Source organism: Pinus tabuliformis, chromosome 3_2 (genome assembly GCF_031772625.1).
Source record: "Pinus tabuliformis cultivar Carrire ecotype Pingquan chromosome 3_2, CPIR1, whole genome shotgun sequence".
In the NCBI taxonomy this organism is placed as follows: domain Eukaryota; kingdom Viridiplantae; phylum Streptophyta; class Pinopsida; order Pinales; family Pinaceae; genus Pinus; species Pinus tabuliformis.
The window spans coordinates 12,263,715-12,279,626 of NC_142302.1; positions in this window are offsets into that span (position 1 = coordinate 12,263,715).

A 15,912-nucleotide genomic window follows, 5' to 3' on the forward strand; every position below is an offset into this window, starting at 1 on the left:
GGAATGTTATTATGATACCACTATAGAGCTCTAGGTTGTAGAAATGAATAATGATGGATAAGCAAAACAAATAATAAACTATTCAAAGAAAAGATAATCAAGAAGATGATTGTCATGTATGTAAATTATACTCCATAGTCATAAAATAAAGAGAAGATATATAATAGTTCTAAAGCAAGAAAGCTCTCCAAAATAAATATGCAAATACACCACAAATTTTGATCATTTAGGATATTAGTGTGAACCCAAGAATTCTGCGGTAAAAACTAGTACTAGAACCCTAGAAATAAAAGATAGAATCAATATGATGAAAATGTTATTGAGTATATTATTAACATTGATTTAGGTTATTATATATGTAAAAATTTGGTTTCGAAAATTCGCTGCAAAAGGAAAAGGTTTTACAGATTAAGAGCATGATTAGATTGCAAATTAGTAAAACTTGTTCTTAAATGCCAAAGGATGAAATATTATGCACTATAGGTTTCTAGGTAAAGAGGATTTTCATATTTTTGTGTGCCACTATAGATAATGCAATTAGCTAACCAAAATGTATTTCTTTAGATAAAGTGATAAAATGTACAGGGATTCGTTGATGCAAACTATGCTAGAGATCTTGATTATAGAAGATATACAATTGGTCATGTGTTTAACTTATTTGAAAGTTCAAGATATGGAATGAACAATAGACATGATGTAGTTCGAATTTCAATTATAGACATTAAATACATGGTACACATCCATGCAAGTATGCTAGTTATATAGTTGCAAAGATTTTGTTGATGGATTGGGTTTGTACAACACATTGTAAGGTTACATTGCGATATGAAATTTATATAAATGTGAATGATATTATTAATAATTAGCATAGATTCATATTGACTACGAGCCTATTAAGTCAAGAGATGAATTGAATTTTTCTAGGTAACTCTGGAGAGGAATTGAATCTCTTTAGGTGTGAAACTTTCCTCAAGTTTTGCACCAAAAGAAAAGTTGTGTATGAGATATAATCCCTCTCAACCAAATATCCTAAGTGAAGATGGATCTTCATAGGTCAACCTTTCTCCCATTTTGACTTAAGATAAGAATGGTTAAAACTATATTATGAAAGTGTTTGTAACTTTTTGAGTATTCCAAGTTGTGTGTATTTAAAATTTCTTGTGATGTTAAAATAGTTTTAGTTTTTTATTTAAATAAAATTATGTATATTTAAAATATTATTTTATAAATAAAATAATAATTTTAAAAAGATTTGATTTATTTTCATTTTATAGTAAAGATGTAACAGCCTCGGTGAAAATTCCATATAAAAAATATATAAGGCCACGGTCGATGCCACACGTATTCCAAGCTGAATGGTGGGAGAAACATCCTAGGTGTTGATTCAGTTTATTATGGCTAAGGGAATTGGAAAAGGCAATGAATAAGGTTTGGAAAGGCATGGGGCATTAATTGGCATATTATTTATGAAAATAAAGGAAATTAGGAGAAAAATAAGGTGAAAGGTCACAGGTTGTTGAAAGGAGGAAAATGAAAGAAAATAATGGAAAATAAAGAAAATAGAGGTCTCATGAATAAAAATGCTTCTGAGGATCACTAGGCAAGACTTGATCAGTTCAGTTTTGGACCTCTTTCATTATTCTCTCTCTCATACTCTTGGAGACTTAGAGTTTTCTTTGAGAAATCTTGGATGGTGTGGCATACTTTGATTCTTGGAGCAAGAAGGAAAAGAAGAGCAGCAAAGCGCAAGAGGGCATCAGGATCAACAGTTACATCATATTTTCTTGCAGGCATCGAGTTGCATGTATGTTTGCTTCACTAGTTTTGGCATGCATGGCATATGCATGTGGATTTTTGGTTGTTATATGTCATTGGCATGGAGGATGGCCATGATTGACAGTGGATTGCCTAGCCTTGCCATTTCCTAGATAGCCATGGTGATTGCGGGTTTATTTGTTTGTTGTTTTTTTTGTTGGTTCTCATGTTTCCTTAGCTTGGGTTGAGTTATAAGTCTCGTAGCCTTGGTTGGAAAAATCCTTTGGATCCCTGCAACGACTTGGGTGGAGTTACTAGTCCCATAGCCTTGGTTGGACAAACGTTCTAGAATCCAATAAAAGTTGCGGGTTGAGTTAGTAGTCCTATAGCCAAGTTGGAAAATTTCTTTGGAGCCCTGGATGGCTAGGATATATACCGATCTGATGATGGTTTTGGTGATGCCTAACCGTGATCTAATTGGATCCTTAAACATTCTCTAAGTTTTCATGACTGTTTCAAATTATGTCAAACTTCAAAATCTTATGGATATCGAGCTTATCAGAAATAACCTCTGAACAATGGCAATTTGTGGTCAGCATGGAACAACGAGGACCCTCAGTCAAAGCGTGCAGACCGTTGGCCCATGGTGACCGCGCAATGGCACAAATTGACAAACGGGAGGTCAAATCCAAAGACAGAGGGCGTCCCCGTCAGTGAAGGAAAGCCCCAAGTGGTCGGTCATGAGGAAAAGCATAAGACTGTACGGAAATTTCCAATTCCGTCAGAAGGTTGGTCCCGCACCAAAACCGGTAAGATATCGAAAGGACCTTAGGTGGTAAGCAGGTTCGACCGAGTCTCACCTGGTGCCATACACTGGGTGACACATGTCCAACGGATGAGAGAGAAAACATCGCGCAGGTAAAGGTCAGGCTACTTACCTGCATGATATGGACGGAGACCGTAGGATCTGGAGGCTCCAGATCAATAGCGGAGAAATGATCTTATGGATGACTGGATTCGATGGGGACTGATTCATATGAAATTTGAGGTCCGGCATGACCGCTGAGCTTCCAGAGGAATCAGTTTCGTGGGCAGTCTTGGAGTAACAGAAATAACGACCATTCAAAGAGAACTGGCACTCAGTTCATGAGGAAACAAGTAGCCACCTCTCTGTGAAGCATTACAGTGATGATGACGCAGAGCAGGGGAATTCCAGCGGGTAGAGGCAGGAGATCCAGAGAACTAGGAAGCGGAAACGAACAATAAGGGAGCAGATTGGCTTTAAGCCACGAACAGACAAAGAGTAAAGGCAGGCAGAGAAAGAGAAGCAGAAAGCCGAGAGGCAAGAAAGAAGCAAATTATAGAGAACAGAGAAGCCAAGCTGACTTGCAGAGCAAAGGCAACATCGAGCAAACAGAGACAGAGAGAGTCTGAGAGTCTGTGAACTCTAGAGAAGGCTTGAGAGGTTCAGGCAACTCTTCTATGTATACCTGTTAGGTATTGAGTACCAAATTGGACTCATACCACTGAGACTAGTTGAGGTCGAGATTCAGTAAGGGGAGTCTGTGTACTCTAGAGACTTGGGGGATCCAAGTACAATCCTATTGATCATCATCTGTTAAGTGAGACTCAAATTGAGCTCCTTATTGTAAAAACTCTGCTTTAAGACACAATAGAAAGGCCACCACTGAAGGCTGGACCAAGAGACGTAGCCCAAGAGGATTGGGTGAACTCCTTATTAAGCTTGTTGTGTTTTATGTGTTTGCTTACTGTATTTCTCTTACTGTTTCAGTGTCTGTGTATTTCACAATCTTATCGATCCATTGCATAAAATAACATAGGCACACCCTAGCACATGAGTCTGTAATACCTTCTTTAATTCATTGAGATCATTTACGGGTGATTTCAGATCAAGATGTATCAAAGCTCCCAGGTTGTTAAGGTTAGACAAGCTTGTGCTGGATTTTGTTGTTGAATGCTAACTAGATCAAAGCTTAAATTAGGAGAAGGAGAGTTGGTTGAAACTAATCCAGAAATTGGAAGAGTCTATTCCAAGAAGAAAATGTCAGAAGAAAATCTCTTGGAATCAAATCCCCAGCTCATGGATAGTTTTATGACCTTGAAGTCAATGGTGAAAGAAATGTATAGGGACTTCAGGAAACATAAAGATGAAGATTCATCAAGCTCCAAACAAGACAAAGGAGTAGAAGAATCTCTCCTCCATGACCACTCAAAAGGCAAAGGGAAAGAAGAAAACTTTCTCACACCTCCTAATAGCCCTGAACATAAAAATAAGACATCTTTGATTAAATTAGATGTTAAATGTGATTTACCAATATATGATGGAGAGTTGAATGCAGAGAAGCTAGATAATTGGATCAGACAAATTGATGTTTATTTTAGAGTGCAGAGTATCAACTCTTACAAGAGTAAGATTCAGCTGGCCAGCCTACGCCTCGGAGGCACTGCCTTGGTATGGTGGGAAGGAAGGACACAAGCTGACATGAAGAAACATGGTAAGATTCTTTCTGTCTGGAGTGAATTTGTTTCTGCAATCAAAAATCAGTTCTATCCACTAGCTTACATGCAACAAGCCATGATGAGCTGGCAAACTCTTCGCCAATTGAAAGGGCAAAGTGTACAAGGTTACACCCAAGAATTTAGGAAAAGAGATTTGATTCTAGGAATTTCATTACACTCACCTAAGACTCTGTTGAAGTACATAGGTGGTCTACACAACTACATGAGGCACACTATCCTCATGTTTAATCCCACTAGTATAGATGAGGTATTTGTTCAAGCTACGCATCTAGAAGCTAGAGGAAAGAATGGGAACCCAAAAGTTGGGGGATCATCCAAGCCCATTGCAAGCAAGAATAAGGAGAAAAGAAAACAGAAATGGAAAGAGAGGAAGGCCAACAGTGCACAAAAAAGCAAGTCTTCATTCACTCACTGTAAGAAGGATGGGCATGATGATGAGCATTGTTGGATCCTACATCTGGAGCTGAGACCTAAGAAGTTCGAGGGCAAGAAGAAGAAGACTGTTGCAGCTATTCAGAAAGATTTGGGGTTAGAATCAGGAGATGAAACAACCATTGCAACCACATGTATAAAAGGTAAAAATTCTTAAGTATCTACTAGTAATTCTGCACAATCTACTAATAATGAAGAAAATGAGAGAAAAAGACATGAGCTTTTCCATATTCGAGTTATTTCCAAGCATCAAAAGATTGATACTTGTATGATAGAAAAGCTATATTCTATAGAGCTGAGAACAAGTATCACCTCGTTAATGATGTAATCAAATATATTGTAAGAGCTCATAGGCTCAAGAATAATTATACTCTCATAAACTCAGGGCAGATGAAACGAATTGTAAATTCATGCAAACAATTTTTACTGATGGTTGTAAAGGAAAAGAAACCTGACAAAACCAATGTATTTGAGGGTTGTGATTCTAAACAGCAAGATGATTTAGAAAAAGTTTGTTCAAAATATGATATCTTGTTTCAAGAACCTAAAGGTCTGTCACCCAAAAAGGATATAGTGCATGATATTAATTTGCAGCAAGATGCTCCATTTCCTAATAGCGGAATGTACAGGTTGTCCGCTTTAGAGAATGCAGAAATCAAGAGCAGGTGCAGGAGTTGCTCGAGAAGGGGCTCATCAGACCTAGCACTTCACCATGTGGGTCTCCAATTGTTTTGGTGAAAAATAAGGATGGCTCGTGGAGAATGTGCATTGATTACCGAGCACTGAATAAGATAACAATCAAAAATTGTTATTCCCTTCCTCGCATAGATGATCTATTAGATCAGTTAAAGGAAGCTGTTTATTTTTCCAAGTTAGACTTGCATAGTGGATATCATCAGGCCAGAGTTGCAGAACAAGATGCATGGAAGACTGCTTTCAAAACAAAGCAGGGATTGTATGAGTGGCTGGTTATGCCTTTTGGCTTAACTAATGCTCTTGCTACTTTCATGGGAATAATGAATGATGTACTCAGACCTTTTCTTGATGATTTTTTTATTGTATATCTGGATGACATTCTTATATTCAGCAAAACGTGGGAAGAACATTTAAAGCATGTTAAGCAGACACTAGATGTTTTGAAACGAGAAAAACTTTATGTTAAACTCTCAAAATGCGAATTTGGCAAAACATCTTTGAATTATTTGGGACATATAGTAGGGGATGGTGAATTGAAGATAGATCCCTCTAAGGTCGTAGTCATTGTAAATTATAGTAGGGGGTAGTGAATTGAAGATAGATCCCTCTAAGGTGGCAGTCATTGTAAATTGGCCTAAACCCAAATCTGCTACAGAAGTTAGAAGCTTCTTAGGAGGAGCACAATATTGGAGGAAGTTCATTTCTAACTTTTCCTTAATTGCAGCTCCCTTACATGCCTTAACAAGATTGAACAAGGTGTTTCAGTGGGGAGGCAAACAGTAGAAAGCCTTCGACACCTTGAAATAAAACATTAGTACAGCACCAGTACTAGCACTGCCCGATCTTCAAAGACCATTTGAGATCCAAACGGATGCCAGTGACTATGCCATGGGAGCAGTGTTGATATAGCACGGTAAACCCATATGTTATCATTCTGAGACATCTAATTCTGCAGTAGTTAACTATCCCACATATGATAAAGAATTGTATGCATTAGTATAGAGTGTGAAAAAGTGGAAACATTATTTAATGGGCAAAGAGATAGTTATACATATTGATCATCAATCACTCCAACATCTACACTCCCAAACTAAGTTGCAGCAATCAAGACACTATAGATGGATGGGTTTTCTACAACAGTTTCATTTAGTCATTAGATATAAAAAGGGCATACACAATAAAGTTGTAGATATGTTATCTATACCAATTATAAATGCATCTACTATACTTAAGCATACTTCAGTATTGCATGAGAGTTACATTGAACAATATGCTCAAGATATAGATTTTAAATATGTATATGCAACTTTAAGTCAAGGAAAATGAGTAGAAGAATTGGATTATCACATTAAGGACCAACTTTTGTATCATTGTGGGAAGCTATGCATTCCAAAAACTGAAAGAGTAAATATAATTCGAGAAGCACACACTTCTCTAATATCAGGTCACTTTGGGGTAAGTAAAACGATTGCACAGCTGCAAAGATTTTGTTATTGGCCAAAAATGAATGAGACAGTTTCTAGATATGTAAGAGGGTGTACCATGAGTGCTAAAAGCAAGCCCAGCAATAGAAAACTAGGCTTGTACACCCCACTACCAGTTCCTTCTCATCCTTGGGAAAGTGTTTCCATGGACTTTGTTGGAGGACGGCCTAAATCTAGGAAAGGTCATGACTATTTATATGTTGTTGTGGATAGGTTCAGCGAAATGTGTATTTTGATACCTTGTAATAAATAGATTACAGCTGAACAAACTGCAAAGTTGTTCTTTCAGCATGTATGGGTTCATTTTGGATTACCCACTTCCATTATATCTGATCGAGATACCCGAGTTTTTGGGAAGTTTTGGTCGAGCATGTGGGAACTAATGGACACCAAACTGAAGAAAAGCACAACCTTTCATCCACAGACAGATGGCCAAACAGAAGTGGTCAACGGGACAGTGATCTAGTTGCTTAGAGGCTATTGCAGCAAGCATCCCAAACTTTGGGATGAACATTTGTGTTATGTGCAGCATGCTTACAACCGAGCAAAACATTCTTCTACACAGAGATCTCCTTTTGAGACCTGTTTTGGTTTCACACCAAGGTTTCCCTTGGATTTTGTCTTTGGTAAAGACATAGCAATTGATGGACACAGTGACGTGGACAAGGCAACCAAGTTCATTGAACAAATCCAATAGATTCACTAGGCAGTACAGGAATAGCTGGAAAAGAGCCAAGCCAAATACAAGGCAAGGCATGACAAGCATCGGATGAAGCATAGTTTCCATGTTGGTGATCAAGTCTAGCTGTATATCAGCAAAGACAGAATGCAAGGTGAAGGTAAAAAGCTAAAGCCAATAAGGTATGGACCTTTCAAGATACTTGAGAAAATTGGTGAGAATGCTTTTCACCTTGATTTACCAGCTTACATGCACATGCACATCTACTCAGTCGTTAATGTAGACAGCTTGAGACTATTCGAACCTTCATTGATTGAAGATCCCGAAGAGTAGAGTCAATTGCCTTCTGTTGATGATCTGTTACCTGAATATCTCAATGAATTGCAACAAGATACAGTTCTGGACAGGAAGGTGAGGACGACGCGCAGGGGAGATGTTGAGTACCTTAGGACTGGACTCAAGGGTTCAAATCCAAGTAGTAAAAAGTGGATAGAGATTGGACAAGTGAGACAGCTATACCCTCATTTAGTCGTTGCTTGAAAACCAACTTTTGGTGGTCCAAAAGCTTTTTCAGTGGGAAGGCCGTGATATGAATTGGATCCTTAAACATTCTCTATGTTTTCATGACTGTTTCAAATTATGTCAAGCTTCAAAATCTTATGGATATCGAGCTTATCAGAAATAACCTCTGAACAATGGCAATTTGTGGTCAGCACGGAACAACAAGGACCCTCGGTCAAAGCGCGCAGACCATTGGCCCATGGTGACCATGCACTGGCACAAATTGACAAACGGGAGGTCAAATCCAAAAACAGAGGCAGTTTCTGATATGCGATTAGAGCTGATCGCATATCAAAGGTGTCCCCCTCAGTGAAGGAAAGCCCCAAGCACTCAGTCACAAGGAAAAGCATAAGACCATATAGAAATTGCCGATTCCATCAGAAGGCAGGTCCCGTACCAAAACCGACAGGATATTGGAAGGACCTCAGGTGGTAAGCGGGTTCAACCGAGTCCTGCCTGATGCCATACACTAGGTGACACGTGTCCAGCGAATGAGAGAGAAAATCGCTCACATCGTGCAGGTAAAGGTCAGGCTACTTACCCGCACAATATGGACAGAGACCGTAGTATCTGGGGGCTCCAGATCAACGACAGAGAAATGATCCTATAGATGATCAGATTCGATGGGGTAATAGGCTGAGTCATATGAAATTTGAGGTCCGGCATGACCACTGAGCTGACAGAGGAATTAGTTTCGCGGGAAATATTGGAGTAACAGAAATAATGACCGTTCAAAGAGAACTAACACTCAGTTCGTGAGGAAACAAGTAGCCACCTCTCTGTGAAGCATTACAGTGATGATGATGTAGAGCAGGGGAATTCCAGTGGGCAGAGGCAAGAGATCCAGATAGCTGGGAAGCGAAAATGAATAGTCAGGGAGTAGATTGGCTTTAAGCCACGAATAGACAAAGAGTAAAGGCAGGTAGAGAAATAGAAGCAGAAAGCCAAGAGGCAAGAAAGAAGTAAATTGCAGAGAACAGAGAAGCCGAGCTGACCTATAGAGTAAAGGCAGCATCGAGCAAACAAAGACAGAAAGATTCTGAGAGTCTGTGAACTTCAGAGAAGGCTTGAGAGGTTCAAGCAACTCTTCTGTGTATACCTGTTAGGTATTGAGTACCAAATTGGACTCATACCACTGAGACCAGTTGAGGTTGAGAATTAGTAATGGGAGTTTGTGTACTCTAGAGACTTGGGGGATCCAAGTACAATCCTACTGATCATCATCTGTTAAGTGAGACTCAAATTGAACTCCTTATTGTAAAAACTCTGATTTAAGACACAATAGAAAGGCCACGACTGAAGGTTGGACCAAAATACGTAGCCCAGGAGGATTGGGTGAACTCCTTATTAAGCTTGTTGTGTTTTATGTGTTCGCTTACTATATTTCTCTTACTATTTCAGTGTCTGTGTATTTCACAATCTTATCGATCCGTTGCATAAAATAACATAGGCACACCCCAGCACATGAGTCTATGATACCTTCATTAATTCACTGAAATCATTTACGGGTGATTTCAAATCAAACTGTGAGGTGGAATCATTTCTTGATGGGTTGAGGTGGATGGCCTCTGGAAGCCCTGGATGAGCTTTGATTGATTTTTTCAATGAGATCCCACATTCATGCTTGGAATATGGCACGAGGGTGAATGGCTAAGGAGAGATTTGGCTCATCCATTCTACGATCAGGTGGAATTTGGAAGTCCCATCCCAGGTTTGGATATTGCATCACTAATGAAAGGTTATTTCTCCTTTTATTTTTGTGAGTATTATGATGGGTTATATGTGGTTTATATGGTTATGATTTCATGGGTAATTTTGTCCCTATTATGCTAGTTATGTATATGTTTTATGACAGCAACCATGTATGGCTCTCATCATGTTCTTACTTGTTATCGAATGATAATTGTATATATCACCTAATGGATGGAATGGTAGCTAGTGTGATAAGGATACAATGCTTCATAGTGAATCTCAGATAAGTACAAGACCCCTATGCTTAGATTTGCTATTTACACATGAAGGTTGCATATTTACTAAGTGTTTGAAAAAATGCTTGTCATGGCTAGTAGAGGTCCAGTCAAGGTCTTGAACAAGTATTTTCTTTAGTATTACCATTTCCATGTTATTTTACTGATTTGAAGAGATGGTTCAATTCTGGGCAGTGACATGGGCTCTGGGACTGAAATGTGGTTCAAATCCCAGAGTTACTGGCATAGCACTAACAAATTGGGTTTCTAGTCGGTGGCAGGCAAGCCTATGAGAGTAACTATAGGGTTACAGTATCATGCATGCCTTGTCATGGGAACGACTTTGGGTTTAATTCATCCAAATGCTAGGTTAACTCAAGGGTTCGGCACTTGGAGTGTTAGATTAGCTCTTGGGGGTCCTGAAACACCTGAGGGAGGTTTGTGTGTTGTGTTTCCATCAATTCCATTTCCTTAAGGTTACATAGGAGATTGAATCATATCATAGTAGCCTCTCGTCGTACGTTTACACCAACTGTCTGATTGCTTAGGTAGATGTGGGAGGAGGGTGTTATAGAGTGTTATCAGAATGTGGTTGCACTATCCTTGGGATTTGTGTTGATCATGCTTTCATGTTGGTTGCATATGTGTTCCTTATGTGTGTAGTCAATGTGCTTGTTGCATTTGCATGGTGTTGATCATGGTTGTAGTGAGGTCGCCATGTGAAGGTTGAAGGTGGTGTCGTAGAGTATGTCTTCATCTATGTATGTTTGATTATGAATTGTTATGCACATCAATGTTCACATGTTATCAAATGCACATGAGGTGTTTTTTATTGTCATGCATGAGGTCATGATTTGTGTAGTTGATATGGTCATGCATTGATGACTGGACTCTAGCTATAATGATGTGTATATGGTTTTGTACTCATGTGTTATATGTCTATATGTAGTTGTTATTCATGTATAGTCTTGGTTATAGTTATGCATGAATAGTAGGTCAAAAATGCCTTTTGAAGTCATTTTATGCAAATTTTGGTCATCATGGTGCTATTGATGTGGTGATGCTAATGTGTTGGTTGAGATAAAGTAGGAGATGTAGATCATCATAATGAGGTTGAAAAATTAGACTTTGGGGTAAGAGAGTATCATCATACAGGTATTGTATGTTTAGAATGTAGGTGTTATCACCCCAAGAAACTCTCCTAGGTTGTAGCTCGGAGATGCTCGGGACATCACAAACTCAACTTAATGTTGGAAATGGATGAATGGAAGGAATGATGCATATTCAAGCTAGAGAACCACTCCTACTTTGCTTGACTCCAAACATGCGTGAACACCCCCAGACTACAAGGCTTTAGACCACCACTTACTCACAATTTAAGGATTGGGTGAATATAGAGAATACTGACCACACCAGTAGATGCACAGGACCCTATAATGGCCGGCTGCAACCAGTAAAAAGGTCTGCAAATCTAATTCCCTAGTGCACAGACAGGATGACAGCTCTCTGTCACTAAGTGAAAAGAAACTTGATTAACAAATTCAATTACACATACAAGATTCAAACACAGAGGTGGGATGACAGCCCCTCTAATGCTAAACATCAAGAGTTCAAGAAGAATGCAAATCAAGCACAGCCTAGAACAAAAAAGAGGTGGAAAGTGAGCAATTAACAGCAAAAGAAGCTTGTATTAGCTAAAAATGTCGACGAGACGCTGCAAGTATCAAATCAGTTACAGTCTCCAGAAGTTGAACCTTACATCAAAACAACAACCATTAACCCTGATTACATCTACTTTTCAGGTATATATAGAGTTTCATTACAAAGGCACTCGGCCATTCTAAGTATGGAGGGGTCATAATTAACCACCAACCACTTTAACTGCCTGATGGAGTCTGATTGCGATTGATTACTTCAGTAGATAAATCTGATCTTTTCCCTGCGTTCTGTTATCCTCTCAGGTGGCTGGAGTGTCGTATGGGATGAAGTCCCATAACTGTTAAATGCGTTTGCCTATTCATGCTCTGTCCTTTTCCTTCTTGGCCATATTGTTTCGTGAAAGTGGTTGTTGAGGAGGAAATGCACCTAGTACTGAAAACTAGTCACCTTCGTACTTTCGGGAGCATGGAACGGTTAAGGTACGCGGACTGTGTAGTGGGTAGAATAGTCGGATGGAGGAGCGAGATTGGTCATCGGATCGGGTGGATAAACGGTGTAGATGGCTTGGCAAGGGACATCAGAAGAAGTAGGAGTGGAATAAGTATAGGCCATTAGATCCTGGCAAAGCTGATCAGACGATGGAAGGATGATCGGGCAAATCGCTTTATCGGGCACGACGGGAGTCGTCGAATCGGGTTTTGGATCTCGGGCCTTTACGTATGGCGACATGCGATTGCGATCAGATCGCATCGCAATATCGCATCGGCAGAAGCAGAGGGGCGTGGCTTTTATACACTCGTGGATGCGATTTGCGATCAGATCGCATCGCAGTATCGCATCGGTGGAAGCCGAGAAGCATGGTCTTTGATACACACATGGATGTGATTGCGATAGGACCGATGAAAGGAAAATGAGTAGTGCGAGGGAAGGAGAAAGTAACCGTTATGAGTCTTTCTTGGGTGTGACCATGGACCAAGCTCACTTCCGGCCCTTAGAAATCAAAGATATGTAGCAGGGCTAACACTGGCTCCTTCTGGGGATGAGATCCTCCCTGTGAGGTCTCAAGAACTGCAGATCATTGCCTTTCCTGTAAAAACCAATTAGCAAAATTTCCTAGTGTTCCATTGGGCATGGAGTCTAACTGAGCCTATACTAGAGCTGATAAAGCATATATTTACAATTTTAAGGCCAAAAGACCTTAAACCACATAAATTTTTAGAAAACACCCATTGACTGGGCCATCAAAAACCGCTTCCCCTCCCATACTTTGCAGTAGGAAGGTATTGTTCCCTTGAATCTGAGAAATGATAAAAGGCCCTGTCCAGAAAGCATCAAATTTCCCATGGTTGCCTTTCTTTTCTTTCAGTGCATCCCACTTTAGAACAAAGTCTCCAACAAAAAATTATCTGTTTTTGTCCTTCTTTCAAAGGCTTCTTTGATCTTTTTCTGATGTGCCACAAACCTTTCAACCAACTGTTCTCTGATTTGGTGTACTTATGCTAAATCAGTGATCCTTTTTGCCATGTCTTCTTCCCCATTCCTCTCTTCTTGCAAGAACTTTGCCACAAGGAGAGTTAATTGAATTGGGAATACAGCCTTAGCGCCATATACCAGCTTGAAAGGAGAATTCCCTGTGGATTTCTTGGTGGTGACTCTGTCATCCCACAGTGCATACTTGAGCTTAGAATCCCAATTATTTTTGTTGTCTTCCAACAGCTTCTTAATTATCCTTATTAGGCTTTTGTTGGAAGATTCTGCTAGACCATTGCCTTGAGGGTAATACGAGGTGGAATGAACCAGCTTAATGCCCATTGATTCACACATGTCCACCAATTCTTTTGCCCTAAAGGCTGTTGCATTGTCTGTAACCAGTTTATATGGGCAACCAAACCTGGTGAAGATATTCTCTGTCAAGAACTTCATAACCACGTTATGGTCAGCCTTTCTGGTAGGGATGGCCTCAATCCATTTGGTGAACTAATTAGTGGCAACTAATATCCATCTGTGTTGGCCACTGGAATGTGGATTGATCTCTCCAATGAAATCCAAGCCCCACTGCTAAAAAGGTCCATTTACACGTATTGGTTTCAAGGGCAGGGACTTCAATTGCTGCTTTCCTTCAAATCTTTGGCACCTGTCACAAGATTTAACAAACGAAAAGACATTAGAAAACAAAGTGGGCCAATAGTACCCAGCTCTGAGAATTTTGTGGGTTGTATTTTTCCAATAATGGTGCCCTCCACACATGCTGGAATGAAACTACTACATGGCTTCAATGGATTGTTCTTTGTCCAAACACCTCAAAAGAATTCCAGAGGGGTCCCTCCAGTAGAGTAGATTGTCGTGGATACAGTATTTTGTTGCCCTGAGTCTGATAGTTCTGGCTTGTTTTGAACTAAAATCTGGAGGAACCTCTAGCTTCATTAAGAATTGAGCTATGGCAGAGTACCAATCATAAGAAGCTAGATTTTCAGCCAGTGTCTGATTCTTTTCTGGTTCAGTTGTTCCTTCTTCTTCTGTCTGACCATTTTCTGAGATTGAGCCCATGAGATTTATGTCCAGTGTTCTACAATTTTCTTCAGCCAATAGTCTGGCAAGGCCCTGACCTCTGACAAGCTTAGTGGGCTTCAATTCTATGTTAAATTCAATAAGCTTTGCAATCCATTTAGCCCTTCTTCCATCAGCATCAGGCTGTGTTAAGACATCTTTTATTGAAGCAGAGGGTACATATGCAATTATCTTGGAATACAGGATGTAAATTCTGAAAGCCTTCAAAGATTTGATAAGAGCATATGCTTGTTTCTCGATAATATCATACCTTAGTTCAGCATCCCTTAAGGTTTTGCTGAAGAATGCCACTGGATGCTCTAAGCCTTCTTCGTCTGCTTGCAATAAAATTGTTGCAAGGGTGTCATTAGAGGCAAAAGAAAATATATGGAACTCCTTGCTGTAATCTGGGCTGATTAAAGTAGGGGCTTCCATAATAGCCTTCTTAATGGACTCAAAGGATCTTCTTGCTGAATCAGTCCACTTGATCTCTGACCCGTTCTCAACATGGAGGTAATATGCTTTACAAGCTCTGCAAAATTTGGGATAAACCTCCTTACAAAATTTATTTTGCCCAGAAAGGACTGGATATCCTTCTTTGATCTCGGGACAGACAAGGTCTATATTGCTCTTACTCTTTCTGGGTCAATTTTGACACGTGCAGTGGAAACAACATGTCCTAATAGCTTGCCTTCTTCCAAAGCGAACTGTGACTTTTTAGGATTGACTGAAATCCCAAACCTTTTGCACATCAAGAACACTCTCTTTAAATTTCGTAAATGGTCTTGATGGCTTCTGGAGTACACTGTTATATCATCAAGGTAAATAAGGACAAACTTGTCCTTCTCCCCCACAAATGCTATATCCATAGCTCTCTGAAAGGTGGCTCCAACATTCATTAGTCCAAAAGGCATCTTGGAATACATAAAAGTGCCCAAAGGAGTGGTGAACATAGTCTTCTCTTGGTCGTCTGGATGTACAGCAACCTAGTTATAGCCTGAAAACCCATCCAGGAAAGACATCACTTTAGCTCCTAAGATCTTCTGCAGCAAAAGCTCCATCTTTGGCAGAGGATAGTTGTCTTTCTTAGAGCATTTGTTCAAGTTTCTGAAATCAACACAGAGTCTTATTTCTCCACTTTTCTTCCTCACTACCACTAAGTTGGCTACCCATTTGGAATATCTGAGAGGGACTATGATTTTGGCAGCCAGTAGCTTCTTTATTTCTTTTTCAATCAAAGGAAGGAGCAAAGGATTTATCGGTCTCAGCTTCTGTTTAAAAGGGATGGTGTCTTTCTCTAAAGGAATTTTATGCTGGATAATATTTTTATCATAAGTTTTCAGGTCACTATATTCCCAGGCAAAAACATCAACGAATTGCTTCATTAAATTGCAGTATTCAGCATTTTGGGCAGCAGACATGCGAGTAGACAAACTTATGTATCTTGGCTGATCTGGGCTCCCTATATTATGCTTATAGACTACAGATTGGTCTTCTTTTTAGGCAGCCTTATAAGGCACATCATTTTGGTCAAACAGCTTTTCTAATGGAACTAGACCCTTAGGTATGTGATTGCTGGGCAGTTGGACAA